Source organism: Schistocerca americana, chromosome 3, assembly GCF_021461395.2.
Source record: "Schistocerca americana isolate TAMUIC-IGC-003095 chromosome 3, iqSchAmer2.1, whole genome shotgun sequence".
Classification (NCBI taxonomy): domain Eukaryota; kingdom Metazoa; phylum Arthropoda; class Insecta; order Orthoptera; family Acrididae; genus Schistocerca; species Schistocerca americana.
In genome coordinates this window covers 398238409-398256946 of record NC_060121.1, presented here as the reverse complement: position 1 = coordinate 398256946, position 18538 = coordinate 398238409, and positions in this window count along the sequence as shown.

The window sequence follows — 18538 nt, the reverse complement described above, 5'->3', positions numbered from 1 at the left end:
ATAGGATCACTGTGTGGACCATCTGTCTGTCGGTCAGTCGGTTAAGACTTCTTTTTCTGACGAACAGATAGAGGTGTCAAGCTGAAATTTGTCAACTGCTAAGGTCTGCGACTAACGGCCTTCCCGCAGTGGTAACACCAGCTCCCGTCAGATCATCGAAGCTAAGCGCTGTCAGGCTTGGCTGACACTTGGATGGGTCATCGCCCAAGTCTGCCGAGTGCTGTTGGCAAGCGCGGTGCAATAAACTCTTGTGAGGCCGCTCGAGGAGCCACCTGATTCAGAATTAGCGGCACCGGTCACGAATGTGGTGTCACCGCCAGACACCACACTTGCTAGGTGGTAGCCTTTAAATCGGCCGCGGTCCGTTAGTATACGTCGGACCCGCGTGTCGCCACTGTCAGTGATTGCAGACCGAGCGCCGCCACACGGCAGGTCTAGAGAGACGTCCTAGCACTCGCCCCAGTTGTACAGCCGACTTTGCTAGCGATGGTTCACTGACAAATTACGCTCTCATTTGCCGAGACGATAGTTAGCATAGCCTTCAGCAACGTCATTTGCTACGACCTAGCAAGGCGCCATTACCATTTGCTATTTGTCTTGTGATGCATGCACCGTCAGACCGATGTTCACCAATTATGGATTAAAGTTAAGTATTCCAGAAGCTACGTACCTTTTTTGCTAGTATAATTACTTTACCTGTTCCAGACCTCACGCCAGCCTGCGTGAGCTTAAACGCGAGCCTTTCGGCTACCTCCTTGTGGCTTGGCTGTCTTGCCGAGTCACAACAACGAAAACTGGCAACGGCCGAGAGAACGTCGTGCTGACCACATGCCCCTCCGTATCCGCATCCGGTGACGGCTGAGGGCTGAGGATGACATGGCGGCTGGTCGCTACCGTTGAGTTTTCAAAGCCTGTTCGGTACCTCGGCGGTGTAAACAAGCTATTAAGCAAATTCAATCACAATATATGTCTATTTGTGTCACGTATTTTGATATTCACAGACTCACTCATCAAAACTATACATGAACTACCTAGGTACATAATTACGTTTGTACGGAACTCTCAGAGTTCCAGTCCTATTGGCACTTTCGCTCTTTTTAAATGACAGCATTCACTTCTTATGTGCAGCAGTTTTTTACTGAAATGGTAATTACTGTCCACAATCAAGCTTTCTCCGAACTAAAAACGTATTCCAAGGTACAACATGGTCATCTACGTAGGAAAAATGTTCTATTAAATTTGAAAAGCGTTTCAGTCTGGAAAATCTTGTCAGTACTGTATTTTGTCATCTATCTGTTACATTATTGTATTGTATGTTATCCGGGGACCGAGAAACGACGGAGAGGCTCCGTCCCCGCCGCAGCTGCAGTGGTCCACAACCCAACGATGACTGCCGCAGTCCACTTCACCCCTCCGCCGGCCAACACCGAACCCAGGGTTCTTGTGCGGTTCGGCCCCCGGTGTTTTCCCTTTTATTGCAATTGGTTCAGAATATCGGTGATCTATATCATTATTCCTTGGGTGTGAAATTAATTTGGTTGTAATATGTTCTATGGCATCACATGTATTAGTGACCACTGAGATTCAATATCGAGCCTGACCTCAAAGGTGGCAAATTCTCGGTTGCCCGACTCGTGCATAAAATGTAACATCGGGCATGGTCGTGATAAGCAAACGCCAGCGGCCCGGCGAATGCTGGCTCGTTTCCTGTACTCACAATGGAAGGTCTGGGTGAGATCCAGCACTTCTCTTGAAAGAAGTAATTTATTGTTTACTACTGTAACCTTTATTATTACCATGATCTCGCGCTTAGTAGCGCTCAAGCATTTCTTGCCTCTTCTTATGTTTACTTAAGTAAATTTACTTTTTGATGGTCTCGTTAACAGTTGGCGGCTTAATCAAATAAATTCTTATGCTTGGTCATTACTCTTAAAAGATTAACAGGTTATTCACCTTTGTTTTAATTCTTCGTCGGCCCACAGGCGTTTGCTTATCACGACCCTGCCCGATGTAACATTTGACGCACAAGTCGGGCAAGCGGGAACTTGCCACCTGAAAGGTCAGGGTCGATATTCGACGTCAGTGGTAACACTTCGATTTTGTCGGTGTCTGGGGTGGAGTTTGCATTTTGTATTCTTGTGCTGGGCCTTCAGAATATACTAATTTTTTATGTTCAGTATCGCGCAAATTATATGTCTATCTCCAGAATGAGATTTTCACTCTGCAGCGGAGTGTGCGCTGATATGAAACTTCCTGGCAGATTAAAATTGTGTGCCGGGCCTAGACTCGAACTCGGGACCTTTGCCTTTCGCGGGCAAGTGCTCTACCAACTGAGCTACCCAAGCACGACTCACACCCCATCCTCACAGCTTTACTTCTGCCATTATCTCGTCTCCTACCTTCCAAACTTTACAGAAGCTCTCCTGCGAACCTTAAAGAACTAGCACTCCTGAAAGAAACGATATTGCGGAGACATGGCTTAGCCACAGCCTGGGGAATGTTTCCAGAATGAGATTTTCACTCTGCAGAGGAGTGTGTGCTGATGCGAAACTTTCTGGCAGATTAAAACTGTGTGCCGGACCGAGACTCGAACTCGGGACCTTTGTCTTTCGCGGGCAAGTACTCTACTCCTTTCTTCAGGAGTGCTAGTGCTGCAAGATTCGCAGGAGAGCTTCTGTAAAGTTTGGAAGGTACGAGACGAGATACTGGCAGAAGTAAAGCTGTGAGGACGGGGCGTGAGTCGTGCTTGGGTAGCTCAGTTGGTAGAGCACTTGCCCGCGAAAGGCAGAGGTCCCGAGTTCGAGTCTCGGTCCGGCACACAGTTTTAATCTGCCAGGAAGTTTTATATGTCTGTCTGTTTGCCCTTGGCTTCCCGAGTCGTTCGTACGTTGGAACTGTTGGCTCCGCCGTGTTATCCACTACCCGCTGATTCACCGGGCGTGTTTAGTCCACGTCAGCTGTGTACGTGTGTGCGGAATGGTGTTCCGTTCCTGTCTTGCGGCAGCCACTGAGGCGGCGCCGCCTCCTCGCTTGCTACGGCATCCCTCTGTAAGTTTAAGTCTTGATCCCGCCAAGCCTTGCCTCCGTCAACACTGCCTTGTCTTATTATGGCTGCCTTAAAATTTGCTTTGATTTGAAGATCTTTCAAACCTTTAGTCGTGGATTGCTGAACCTGTCAATTTTAAAATCGTTGTTACCTTTCCGTTTCGAAATCGTTAGTGCCCCAAAGGGCGCTTCAAAACTTTTATCGTAAGCCTGGACCTGTAAGTTGATGCCTTTCATGTTTGAAAAGCTGGTTATCACGGAGAGACCCTGCAGATTGGTGAAATACTGAACATATACACCTTAAAAATTTCCTTACCCCTCCTGTTTGAGAAAGTGTTAATGCGTAAGGGACTTGAGATTGTCAAATGGTGAACTTCTAAAATTTTTATTATTGTTACCTCCCTCTTTGAATAGTTGCTAATGTCAAAGATCTCCTCCAATTTTGTGAAATACTGAACTCGTAAATTAAAGAAACAAAGCGGGATTTACCGAGCGAGGTGGCGCAGCGGTTAGACACTGGACTCGCATTCGGGAGGACGACGGTTCAATCCCGCGTCCGGCCATACTGATTTAGGTTTTTCGTGATTTCCCTAAATCGCTCCAGGCAAATGCCGGGATGGTTCCTTTCAAAGGGCACGGCCGACTTCCTTCCCCGTCCTTCCCTAATCCGTTGAGACCGATGACCTCGCTGTCTGGTCTCCTTCCCAAAAACAACCCAACAACCCCCAAAGCTGGATTATCCTTCGATTTCAAAATTGCTAGCGCCAAAAGCGCCCTCAGATTATTTTAATCGAAATACAGAACTTATAAAAATTTTCTACATAAGGGCCATCTTCATTATTTGAAGTCTACAGTCTAATGAGTGGTTCTCAAATTTCTGTTAATTTCTGTAATTGTAGAGAAGTCACATTTGCCTGGTAGAAATTTTACGAGTGTCTAAAGGGCTGCCGAGTTGTATTTTTATGAATTATGAACTTGCTATTTTAAAAAGGAGTAACTTTCCCTGTAAAAAAATTGCAACTGCTTAAGGGGAGTTGGAATGCCGGAAAATGGAAAAAATTCACATTTTCAGTTTTTAACCTTATAACTTAATTTGAAATTTTCTGCTTAAAATGGTGCAAAATTTGTTAAGAAATTCCAATTGGAAGTATTTTTATTTAATTTTTCAAAATTACATGTGCGCCCAGCAAAGTTACCCATCTTGTGATTTGTACACATTTAAATCTTCGCATTTCCGAAAACATTACATATAGAAGGCTGTGGATTTCACTCTTCAGTTGTAGAATCTTTGATCCTTCCATAGGTACCATTGTTTTTACGACTAGCTGTGTTTATTGTTCAGTTTTTGATCTGTGAGTGTTTGTTTTGAGCCTCGAGTTTAGTTTGTCGCTCATTTGGAGTTTGTTATCTGTCTTGTTTTGACTTTCAGTGGTGAGTGCGTAGTTTCTACGATGCCTAGGAGTGCATCATTATTTAAAAAGCGAAAGTTTCGCGGTAATAGATTTACAAATAACGTTTGTTCAAGTGATTCTGCTTCAGCACCTGTTGATGCTGGTGAAAGTTCTGACGTTTGTACAGCTGAGATGTGTGAAGGAGACACGCCCACCAGTGCATCAAAAAAGAAGTTATCAAACTGTGCAAGTGAAATTACAGATGAAGCTTCTAATGAACAATATGTTTTAGTCGACTTTCCTGTTTTTACTGAGTTTATGAAGAAATGTTTGTGTTGTAATCTTTGTGGAGGTTCTTTTGATATGAACATAACAAAATCTATAGGACTTTCCTGCAAAATTGCTATAGTTTGTGCCAGTTGTGAAAATGAGACCTGTTTTTGGAGCTCTAAAACATGCAGTAGCAATTTGTTTGAGAGTAATATCAGGCTAATGTATGCAATGAGAGCAATTGGTAAAGGACATACTGCTGCTCAAACATTTTGTGCCATAATGAATCTTCCACCTCCACCTGCTAAAATTGACAATTACACTGAAGTGATAGGAGATGCTGTTCAGTCTGTAGCAGATTTATCAATGAAAGCTGCTGCCAGTGAAGCAAAATATATAAATGAAGGAAACCCAGATATCCCTGTTGCTTTTGATGGAACCTGGCAGAAAAGGGGTCACACATCCAAAAATGCTGTTGCTACTGTTACTAGTGTGGACAGCGGTAAAGTTTTGGACTATGAAGTGCTCACTAAACATTGTTACCATTGTGCATCTGGTAAGATAGAAGCAGCTCACATATGTAGCAAGAATTATGAAGGTACGAGTGGAGGCATGGAGGCTGCCGCTGCTGTGAAAATGTTTAGCAGATCAGAAAAAGAACGGGGAGTATTTTACACAAAATTCCTTGGAGATGGGGACTCCAAGGCATACAAAAGTGTTACAGAATCCATGCCATATGTCAATAAGACAATAACTAAACTAGAATGTGTCGGTCATGTTCAGAAACGAATGGGCACTCGTCTAAGGAAACTGAAACAGAATCTGAAGGACAAAATTTTGTCAGATGGTAAAACCATTAGAGGTCGCCTGTCAGATAAAATTATAAATGAATTACAACAATACTATGGTATGGCAATAAGAAATAATGCAAATAATTTGCAGGAAATGAGACAAGCTGTATGGGCCACATATTTACATCGATCATCAACTGATGATAATCCTCAACATTTTGCTTGTCCAGATGGTCCTCAGTCATGGTGCAATTATAGAAAATCTCAAGCTACTGGGGATCCTTATCACCATAAAAATTATATTCCATTGGCTGTTATGGAAGTAATTAAACCAATATATAGAGACTTGGGGCATCCTGATCTTCTGCGAAAATGTCTTCATGGTTGTACCCAGAATCAAAACGAGTCGTTCAACAACCTCATTTGGACTCGTGTACCTAAGAATGTATTTGTTGGGATAAAAACATTGAAATGGGGAGTCAGTGATGCTGTTATTTCATTCAATGATGGTCATATGGGTAGGCTAAAGGTCATGGCAAGGCTCGGCATTGCTCCTGGTATCAACACCATCAGAGGTCTTCAGCTTCTGGACAGCGTGCGAGTAAGGAAGGCTCAGTATGCAGCTGAATTTAATACAAAAAAAGCAAGGGCAGCAAGGAGAAGAAAGCTTCTAGGTGAAGAAGAAGAACTAGAAGATGACCCTGATTACTCTGCTGGACACTTTTGATAATAGAATAAAAGGTATTTGTGAATTTTCATAATAAATTACTTTAATCGCATTTTCTGGCATTTGACATTTTTAGTGTTACATGTACCTTTATCTCATAAACCACTCAACCAACAACATTCAAATTTTCAGAAATGCTGCAAAACAGTTCAAAGAGGCCACTGAACTAGAATCATGACAAGAACTGGCTTATTCTCTGAACTAGGGAAGTTTATGTTATACTTTTTCCAATAAAAAATGGCTTAATGGTAAAAAATTCATAAATACTATACCAACAAAAAGAAAACATTGGTTCTAGTTCAGTGGGCTCACAATATATGCTGAAAACCTCTGCCAGAATTTCAAAGTTCTGAAGATAATAGTTCCAAAGAAAAAGGTACACAAAGTTAGCAAATTTAACATTGGCGAGATAGGGCATTCCAACTCCCCTTAAACGGATATTTAAACAGCCTTATGTAACTTGTGTTAACTTGCCTTAAACTTCCTGTTCTGTCAGGGCTACTTTATTGAAAATTTGGTCTCTCTGGTTTGTCGCGCTGAAATCAATCTCAGATGGTTACTATAGCTTTGTATGTTATTGACGTGTTAAGTATATCTTGTTAAATAACGGATTACCAATTATTGTGACGCAACAAATGGCTTTCCGTTTACTCAGCCTACACCTTCCTCCCGCCCATTAAGCTGTCGTCGTACTGGGGCATCCACTGAGATTAACATTCCCTTATGTCTGCCAGCGTATACAAAATGCAAAAATACGATTTAGTGGGAAGCCCCTCCATTTAGAGAGCAGTTAAAGCTTGACAAGTGTAGAGACGTATTCCAAGGTGCACATAACACTGACAGGCGACGACAGGAAGGCGCTTATCACTCCTGGTGCCCTTACATCTTTTTCCTCTGACATGGCATACACAGACCACGATGTATCAGTCCTAGTTCTAGTGTCGATGACATTGTCAAAAAAACAAGATATGGTTTATTCTGTTGGAAACATAATATCATAACTCGCACGCCAACAGATGTCGATGTCTTGTGTCTTGTATAGCAAAGCATGAGTTTATTGAATTGGATTTTCATAGAGTTGTAGCACAAGCAATTAGAAGTGTCCGTTCATCCACATTTTTAACATTCTTACATCATCACCACTGACAGAAAGATCATGTCAAATGGAATGTCAGATACCGTGCCGGAAACGGTGTTTGAGCTTCGATCGTTAAACTCAATATCGCAAGGGAAACGCAAAGCAAGCAAAAGTGGCAAATGCAATCGGGCCTCATGTATCAGATGGAAATAAACCCGAGCGACAATTAATTTACACACTACATGTTCCGATGTCTAAGCGGGAGAGAAGTGAGCAAAGTGATAAAGACGCGAGTTGAAAGATATCGAGGTACAGCATACGGAGGGGTGGCAGGGACAAGGTGGAAAATAAGTGGATGGAAATAAATTACGGATGATCGAGCTGAAAGTCTGTAAGGTGGCAGTAAGAAATTTTGCGGCAGTCCCCACGATCGACGCCCTCGACCAAGAAAATCCCCAATTTCTTGTTGTCCCGCAGCCCCCTCCCCAATTCCGCCTCATCCCTTGCTTTTCTCCTACCCGTGTCACTCAACTCCCTCCTCCACTCCTCCCTCCGCCTGCCTTAGCCCTTCCTGTCGTCAGTGTTATTAAATTAACGTCGAGGAGGAAGAAAAAATCATCTTTTCTCATCTCCCGGCTGAAACACAAGGCAGATCGTCAACAACGAAGAAGCAGAAAGTTCTCCCACTTCACATTCCCTAAGATGGGAGTAGAGCAGAAGAGGAATAACAAAACAACATCTGCCAGTATTTTATTGTTCCTTGAGAGGTCTCACACTTAGGCCCTAGGTCTCCTCTCTCCCAATACGTCGAGACAGTCTCAATTTAAAAAGAACAAGTAAAGTTTTCAATCCTAATGTGACAGAATCTCGGGATTGTTTGTTTCACTTAGGAGCGGAACTTCGGCAAGATGAGGAATTCTTCCCGGGGCTGCTGGCGATCTTACAAAAACTAATTTCTTTACGTGACTGATGGCTGCACTCAAAAAGTTAGTCGTGTGATAGACTCTATCATGATCCGAGAATTGCAAACTAGATTAAAACTGGAGTGAGGAACCGATAATGCTTGATCTCATACGGGATGTCGGTGAAAAGGTTGAAGAAAAACAAGTACTTTCTCAGCTAGTGCGCCAAATTGTACACTGAAGTGTTATTTGTTCAGGTTAGCACAGTTTGCTAGTCAAACTTGCGTCACTTACAATTTCAGTTTTAAAGAGACGTGAGAAGACCAAGTCACAACACACTTTAGGATCGGCCTACATTTCAAGAATTTGACCAAAACAGTCATAGGTCTATAACGCAGTTTTAAGTCTTAATAAAAACCATTTGGTGATGCACGACATACACCTTGTAACGTACCTCGCTGCCTGTTGCGGAAAACACTTGTGAGCTTCTCATGCCGTCTAAACGGAACTTTGAAATGTTCACATCAAAAATGATTGAGCAAAATGAATTCAAACACGCTTATAACTACTCCCGAATGTCTTACATATGATTTAGTGTAACCGGTTTTGGGCAAGGTGTTCATCTTCACTGTCTCAAAACACAATTTTCACAAGTGGGAACAGATGTATTGAGCTTGCAGTGGCGAACTGGCATGAACTGGCAGTACTACAATAAAGTGAGAAATAATGTCTATATGTTGTTTAAAGGTAAAGCTGAAAGCTAAAAAGTTAATTCTGTAACACAGTGATTCGTTAACTGTTTTCCAGCCGTCTCGTGCGCACCACGTTGCTCTTGATCTCGTAGAGATACAGTTAGAAAGTAACACAAGTATGTTTCCAAGCATTTTGGAAAAATTTGGCGACGTTACATTCTTTAATAAAGTAATATTTTGACATGAATACGAAAGAGCTATTTCGTAATACATCGTGAAAGAGCTAACACTTACACCACTCACGAAGATAACACGGTAAGCGCCATAACCCGATTTCCCAGAAACTTAGCCCAGCTAGAGGAGTGGTCAAAACAAGCGAACACGTGTCTCGGTTTATCTGTAGACACTCGACCGTTTTTGAGAAAACGACGATCACAAATTTTGAGTTACTATGAGCCTTTTAGCGAGTAAGCAGTTTGATCGAGGCGGCTGCACAGTGGGTAGCATCATATTTCTACACTTTTTCGTCCCGTGTTCGAAACCCGATTATTATTTTTATTTTTGTCTTCCATTTGTCTAACCATGTCCGTAGAAGATTGCTACACGAATGTTTTTCAATCTATATTGAAAAACGGTCTGGAGAACGAATAAAAAATCAAAAACAATAAGTGAATAAAAAAATTATTTGAAATTGTTTCCAATGAGATACCTGTAGTGTATATTGATTCATAATCAACTGCAAGCGCCAGTTTTCCTAAAAGTGATCGACTATGCGTGGTTTTCTGCGAAAATATTGCCAGCGCGTGAAATCTTGAGAAACGTTAACGACATTTCTTTTTCGAGTAAGTTTCATACGAAGAAATGTCGTTGTGACAAACTTGCCTTGGCGCTATGTTTAGAATATTTCTAAAGTCGTTATCGTCCAAGGTAATGCAACAGAGCTACCTGAAGAACAAGCTTAAGAGTGAAATATGGGAATTAAGAACTGATGTAAGAATGAAATTTAAGAAATGCTGTAATCCCTGAAAACACCATACACATGTATATTATATAATAAATGTATGATAGTTATTATGAACCTCAGTTGTAACTTTACATTTAATATGACGCCCTTGTATCCCCTAACTTGATAAGAAATATTCGCGTAGTAAATAAAAACATTAACCGGGTTTCGAACATGGGACGCAAGGGCATAAAGCAGCGAAGCTAGCCTCTGTGTCACCAGTTGGGCAGAGCTGATCGTCCTGAAATTCATCTAATCACGTCGTGAAGTTTAACGGTCGTTCTCCCAGAAACGATCGAGTATCTACGGATAAGCCGAGGTACGTGTTCGTCTATTGTGGCCCATCTTCCACTGAGCGAAGTTTCAGAGAAATGAGGTTATGACACTTGCCGTGTTCTCCACGTCAGTATGGCTAATCAGAAAATTTAATACATCGTCGTTCCTTCCTATCCTTGCAAACTACGTTAATCGTACGTAGCACCTTTCGTCGAATACCAGAACATGTCCTTATGAATAATGTCGGCTTCCGCTACAACCGATCGTGTGTAACTCAGCTTGCCCTGGGCGCTCATGTGTTCCAGGAGGCTGTAGACAGATGATTCCTAATCGATCCCCTGTCTTTCCTTTCAACTTACGAGAAACTTTGCATTTTCCCACAATATCGAAACACAAGGAAACGTTTGCTGTAGAAACTGAACTGACAGTTTAGAGGCAACAGAATCCAGTACGCCCATAGCTGTCTGATATCAGATGCGAAGGTAGCATTCAGCCTACCTCAGGCAAGTGTGGTGGGACCGTTGCTGTTCACGATACACATAAACTACTTGGTTTCGTTGAAGCCGTTCTCAACGAACCTGCTGAATACGGTGGAGTCACTTCGCCAAACATTTTCACGAGTTGTTGCCTAATTTTAAAAGTGAGTGCGCCTTCTGCAAATTCTGTCAGCTGCTTTTTAAAAGAAACAAATGTCAAGCGCGCAAACAGGACAATGAGCTAACGTTGTTTGAATACACGATCGCAGATCACTAACAAGCGACAAGTATTTAGTTGAATCAGTTACAATTGATCTCGAATAGCTGGCCGCTGTGGCCGAGAAGTTCTAGGCGCTTCAATCTGGTGCTACGGTCGCAGGTTCGAATCCTGCCTCGGGTATGGATGTGTGTGATGTCTTTAGGTTAGTTAGGTTCAAGTGGTTCTAAGTCTAGAGGACTGATGACCTCAGACATTAAGTCCTATAGTACTTGGAGCCATTTTTCAGACCTCGAATAAAGCGGAAACTTAAATATAACGCAGATTAACGGCGATAATAGGCGACCAATTGCTATTAGTCCGTGAATATTTCTTCTCTTAGGGTCAGTTTGGTACTTGTTTCTACGGAAGCAACACATGAATTGGTGAATTCTGTAAAGAGCTTTGCGCCTTCTATCTGATGTTACACGCCGTTCTTAAACCTGACATGGACTATTCAAGGTCCTTAAATCGTCTCATTTGAAATCGCATCTTACGTTACGTCGAGGGATACCGTACTTGGATCTCAGAGAGAGGAAATGCACACTGGATAAACAATCTGTTAAATCCAGCCCTGTCGTCAAATATGGGGTGTCTAGGAAACCTGCTTCTCGGATTGCTAGACAACATTCAAACAAATCGTATTAATGAGTTTTATTACAAAATAAAATGATACAATACTTCGCAATTACACAGATGTGTCGCAAGCAAAGTCTGTTTTACTTACAGTGTACAAGCAAAGTAACGAGCGTTGACGCTTCTATCCAAGTCACTAATCTTGAAGCTACTCTTCAACGGGGCCGCGACCAGTCGGGAACGGCGCTTATGTCCTCTTCGCACAGGTCACGCAGCTGTCGCGTTGTCGTCCTGGAGAGGGGTCGGTCAGAGTGCGATTGGTTGACGTCTTGTCACAGGCACCTCTTCTCTATCGCTCCCGGCTGGCGTTCCTGCGCTTGACTTTACGCCGCAACACAATTAGCGCAAGCGTTGTGTCTGGCGTCGTAGACAACAGATACTGTGAAAGCAGGCACTCATCGGCTCACACGCCACCGTTCGTTACTCAGACTGTAAAAGATGATGCATAGGTTGTAGGCGAACTAAGCTGGTGTGTAAAGCTTAAGAACAAAAGTAACATTTTGCGTGATGTAGCATTGCCAAGTAACACAGCTCGATGAAGCTTCGACCCACATACAAACAACTGCTACCGTACATTACAGTACAAAAGGGAACTGAAAGAACTAAGCAACGACACCAACAGGAATTACACTTTCATTCAAAGACGATTACTACAGTGCATTCACTGCTGTTCATGATGATCACCTGGGCATCACAGAAGATGTACATGGGGAAGGAGTATAGTACGAGGGTTGACCAGAAAGTAATGCACTCCATTTTTTTCTCAGCCGAAAACGATGCTACGAATGCGAAATGTTACGTATGTATAATTTGAAGTCTGCTCAGTGAGCGCACAAAGTTTCCGTCAGTTCCTACAGACAGCGTATCTGAAGGATAGTTTCAAAACGGCGTTTACAGGTAATGTACGTTACAATCAACGGCCGTCATTTAATTTCTCCCTGCAGAGAAAGAAACTGTGGAGAATATTCGCAAACGCCTGCGCAGACTCCGCTGTCGACAGAAGTACAGTCAGTCGCTGGCACAGAGGGTGAGGCCACCAGAAGGCGGTTCGGTGGAGCTTCACGATTTGCAGCGGTCGGGGAAACCATCTACGGCTGTAACATCTGACACACCTGAACACCTGAACTATCCCCCTCTGGCTTCCATTTGGGCCATTAAAAGATGTCATTCGTGGAAGACATTTTGAGGACGATGAGGAGGTGATTCACACAATATAGCACTCGCTCCGCCACCAGAACAAGGATTGGTACAGACAGGGTATGCACGCGCTTGTTTCGCGCTTGAGGAAGGCCATAGATTGTGATGGAGATTACGTGGAAAAATAGGGTGTGTAGATAGACATAATTCTTTCGTCTGTGTAATTCTCATTATGCTCAAGAAAGAATTGTTGAAGAAAAAGAATGTGGTGCACTACTTTTTGGGCAACCCTCGCATTACAATAACGTTGACCGGTGTCCCGTTAAGCCCTGTACGCCTATGTATCATTACGCGTCCCCACACCATAAAAACACCAAAACGATCACGTCTAACGATATTTCTGGATGCGTTAAGTTTTCCCATCTGCAGCCATGCGAGGGTGCATCTATAATCACTAAGTTAAAATCATCTCTCTTCCCAGAAGAGCACGCGACCCCATTCTTCGTTGGTTCACTGCCGATGCTCTTGGCACTGTAGTAAATGGCGTCGTCGATGTGCTGGTGCCAACGGAGCACATCGTACAGGTCGCCGTGCTGCTGTGGAGCGTGACATGGCCCTTTCAGCCCTGTTAAATGTGGTTGAAACTGCACCCGTTCTTTAACGTGTGTCTTTCTTTGTCTGTTACACAATGGAGCGGCCATTGCTGCTGTAGTTGACCACTTCCTCTACTTATGACTGAGTGATGATCGTTCGTAACGTTCCTCATGCACGTCAAATAATGCTGCGAGACACCAAATCCGTCTCCTATTTCCAGTTTCCAGATGATTCTTCCCCGTGTTGAGTCATCCGCATGTTGTCTCCGTTTTAATGAAGACCACCACCACTGTAGACCATAAATAATCACTGATTGACGCGCAATATCTTTCCACGTTCCTTTGCGGAGACAGCCCCATTTGCCCCTGTAGTCACGGTGACAACCTGCGTAGTGACGTCGTACTATCTGTCCGCGATTGGGAGACTTCTGGCAGCAAGCCCCAGCATTTTCATTCACTTCTGCCGCATCGTTCGTATGTTGTTTTACTCCGTCTGTCTCGTCTTTAAGTGATGCAGAGCAGTACAGTTAGGAGCAGCACTGGGAAAAAGTTCGAGAATTTCGTCGTGCTTTTAAGCCGTTGACACAGAAATGCGTAGAAAGGCAACTGAAATCTTCCAAACTGACGATAGTGCATTGCCCCACCAACTCGGGTATTGGTGCACGACCTCAGAACTATAGCTGGCTTTTACAATCTGCACTTCACGGACATGTTGATTCTGAAGTGCGCAATTTTATTTGACGAAGCTTCGCGGCATTTGCCGCGATACACAGTTGATGTTAAAGCTATGATTATCCGTATGAGCTCCATCAAGAGTTCCTGCACGATCTAAAAAACAGTAGTGTAGTCTGCACATAGTCCAAATATTTGACCTATGTTTTCCAAGCGAAACATAGTTTTTGAACAAAAGTGAGCTCTCTCAACCGAGTCATTCTGCTGTTACTGGTTTTCTAACATCATAGTGCACACTGTCTCCTTTCATACTAGGGCTCCCTCTCGTAACATTTAGTGAACAGTTATGCAAAATATGGGGATGTCCATATATTTGTAATGCAGCCATTATGTATCAGTGAACTAATAACTAAGGAAAAGAACTATGGTTATTTCATGCAGGACAGTCCACAAACATACATCGTGAAAGCATCTATAACAATATTGGGAGGTGTTTTTGATGACAGGAACTATCCACCTCGCCGGCCGAAGTGGCCGTGCCGTTAAAGGCGCTGCAGTCTGGAACCGCAAGACCGCCACGGTCGCAGGTTCGAATCCTGCCTCGGGCATGGATGTTTGTGATGTCCTTAGGTTAGTTAGGTTTAACTAGTTCTAAGTTCTAGGGGACTAATGACCTCAGCAGTTGAGTCCCATAGTGCTCAGAGCCATTTGAACCATTTTTTTCTATCCACCTCAGTATTTTTTTCCCACGCAAATCCACACACAGCACTTTTTCTCGTACGTGTTACATCATGTGCTGTGGTCACCACTTACAAAGGGACCGTACGAACTTCCCTTCACCGATCTGATTCATATTGATAGAATGTAGAGGGCACGATAAGCCCGCCCGGCTAGATGCGCGGTCTAATGCGTTGCTTCCCGAGCGGGAAGGCGTGCCGGTCCCCGGCACGAATCCGCCCGGCGGATTTGTGTCGAGGTGCGGTGTGCCGACCAGCTTGTGGAAGGGTTTTAGGCGGTTTTCCATCTACCTCGGCGAATGCGGGCTGGTTTCCCTTATTCCGCCTCAGCTACATTATGTCGGCGATTGCTGCGCAAACACTGTCTCCACGCACCCGTATACCATAATTACTCTACCACGCAAACATTTGGAATTACACTCGTCTGGTATGAGGCGTGCCCGGGGGGGGGGGGGGGGGGCTACGGGGGCCCGAACCGCACAGTAACCCTGGGTTCGGTGAGGGGCGGCGGTAGGGTGCTGTGAGGCTGTGGACCACTGCGCGCTACGGCGGGCGAAGCCTCACCATCGTTTCTAGGTCCCCGGTTCAATACACACACATAGGGCACGACTGAAACTACAACATACAATCATGGAAAAAGTATTCATACACCATTGCTCATCAAGAATAACTCCATTTATTCGAACTAAAGATTAAAACCAGAGAAGCTATTTGGTAAACTTAAAGTTGGGGTGTCGTTCCTAATCTTTATATATAAGAGGATTAACTAAATTGGCCTTCTCCAAAACTTAAATAAAAATCACGTGACATCTGGCTCCACACAGTGGGGAAAAAGTACTCATACATACATTATACATAAATAAATGACAGTGTTAATACTCTCTAAGCGTTCCTCTTCTGTCACTTAAGCTAACCTCTTTGGAAATCGAATAATCTAGTTTTTTGGAAGGCTCTGATGAAATATTTTGCCATTCTTGCTGTAGACGTTGTTTTAGAGCTGTCTTACTTCGTATTTCATGTTTTCTGAGCATGCTTTCAAGCGTACTTCAAAAATGTTCAACTGCATTAAGGTCTGCTCTCTGTGCTGGAGTCTCCAGTACATGGAGAGCATGATACAAGAACCACACACGAACGCTGTCTTGTCGGAAGTGGTAATCAGGTACAAATTATTAATTTCTACAAGACAGTCACCCTAATCATACAGTGGAAATTGTCCGTCTGTGCTTGTTGTACCATATTCTCCATGTTCTTAAGTTTCCAGCACAAAGTGTGGACCTTAATCCAGCTGAACATATTTGAAGTACGCTTGAAAGAATGGTGAGAAGAAACACAATACACGAAGTAGGACTTGAGTTGTATCTAAACCAGAGCAATCAATACTTTTTTTGCAAATTTCTCTTTAGGGTATTTAAATACTGAAATCTATCCATGTTATCCATGTTATCTTCAACAAAAACAAGTTGCCCAACATCAGATGTAGCCATACATCCCCATACTACAATTCCTCCACCACCGTGCTTTAGTGTGGTTGAATGTGTTTTGATGCAGTTCAGTATTTCAATCTCTGTTGATCCATCATGGACCGCGGACATCAGCTGGTTAAGTAGTTGTCAATATTAATTAAATTCTCCATCAGCCGTGTAACTAAGATGTTATTTTATTTTATTTTGACAACCATTTTCGGCATTCCCCTATCGCTATCTCCAGGCCCCTACATAATAAAAGGATATACTTGTAGTGTATATCAGGGTGCACAAAACAAGCTTACAGAAAGCGACGAGTAATCATAAAAGCGCTTAAAGCTACAAAATGAAAGTAGTGGCGTTAAACCAGATTTCTTTGTACATGCAGGACGATAGACTAAAACATGTTTATGTATTTGTTAGTCATAAAAGTATTTAACACCGCGGATTTACAAGAGAACATATAGAAATTGTGAAAATATCAGAACTAGACAGTATACAATCAGGAGCTCCGATGATTTTTTATACATATATATATCTATGTGTGTGTGTAATTATATATACTTCCTATAGGAGAATGCCGAAACTGGTTGTCGACAGAGTGAAATAAAGTAATATCTTAGCTACACTGCTGCTGGATAAATTCATTAATATTGAAAGTTAGCTCAGTAGATGGTTGTCTCCACACCAAAATTCTACCATCATTCAGAAATATGGTTCAAATGGCTCTAAGTACTATGGGACTTAACGTCTGAGGTCATCAGTCCCTCAGACTTAGAACTAACTAAACCTAAGTAACCTAAGAACATCACACACATCCATACCTGAGGCAGGATTCGAACCTGCGACCGCAGCAGCAGCACGGTTCCGGACTGAAGCGCCTAGAACCGCTCGGCCACCGCGACCGGCTTAGAAATATGTGAAATTTGCTTTGATCTGTGTATAGTATCTTGTCCCAGAAACTTACGTTCTTGCTTATACGCTCTCGAGCAAATTCCGGTCTCAGTTTATTAGTCTTCTTGCTGATGTGCTAGGCTAGTGGTCATCAACTGCGATAGCATGTACACTTTTCCAGTTAGATTCGGTTTCCTATTTCGGAAACGACAGCCTCACTTTTTAGCTCCATTTGGCACGCAGATGCGTAGAGGGTGACACACTCCCTTAAATTATGTCTTCTTCATCGATCGCTGCAAACGGCAGTCAAGGACATAGTTTTTCAACATACGTAGATGTGGGGCATTACAGGGGCGCACCATAAATGCGGACCAGAGTGAGGCGGAGGTTGAGAAGGCGTCATTTTATCACTTCCCTTTGTGGTGGTAATGGCCCCCGCAGAAGAGTGCGTGGCAGCAGCCCACACGAACACGGCGGCGCTGGAGGCGGGCCGCGGCTCCCGGTAACGAACGAATGTCGTTGGGAAAATAATGGGCCACATCTCACGCGCACGAATCCAGAAAGCGTCCTGTTTTGACGTCCATTCATTAGGCACGCAGTCTGTTGTGCGCGGCCCAAGTCCGGCCGGGTGGTCTGCTGTCAGTATTTATCTCCGTGACGCGGTAAATCACGGCGCGAATAATGCCAGCACGGCTGATTGTGCGCGCTCTCCCAAGAGCCGTCGCCAGCACTCCCCAGCAGCTCGCTGGCGACGGCTCCAAGCGAGCACTTGCGGGCCGCCGATGCTGCACCGCGGCTTCATCTACACTTCGCAGAACACGCTAATACATACGGCGGAGGGTACCTCTGGGACACCTTTTGTTCCCTTCTATGATGTCATCAAGCATAATGCAGGTCAAGAACTCAGTGATACTGTTGTGTACTGTGTGTAACTTCAGCCGGCTGGGGTGGCCGAGTGGTTCTAGGCGCTACAGTCTGGAACCGCGCGACCGCTACAGTCGCAGGTTCGAATCTTGCCTCGGGCATGGAAGTGTGTGGTGTCCTTAAGTTAGTTAGGTTTAAGTAGTTCTAAGTTCTAGGGGTTTGATGACCTCAGAAGTTAAGTCCCATTGTGATCAGAGCCATTTGAACCATTTTTGAATTAATTTCATTTGCAAGACAATAACTTCATAGAGTATTAGATCTACAACTTTTCTTCTGCCGTTTTGCAATAGATGGCAGCAGCGTCAAGGTGCTGGTGGTAGCTCGCATTTGCAAACATAACCCCATTAAAATAATAGTCTATGCGCGATTGCATAACAAATTTGTTTTAGATTTAATATGCAAACTTGCGAGCCCAAATCTCGTTTGCTTAAAGGTTTAACGTCGTGGTTTAATATGATCTTTGTCTGAGGGCTCAAAAATGCACGGTAAGACCAATGGTGAGGCAACAATTAGTGAAAGAACCAGCAGAGAATTGTGTCGGCACTTCAAGAACCATGATTTTGACTTCGAAAATC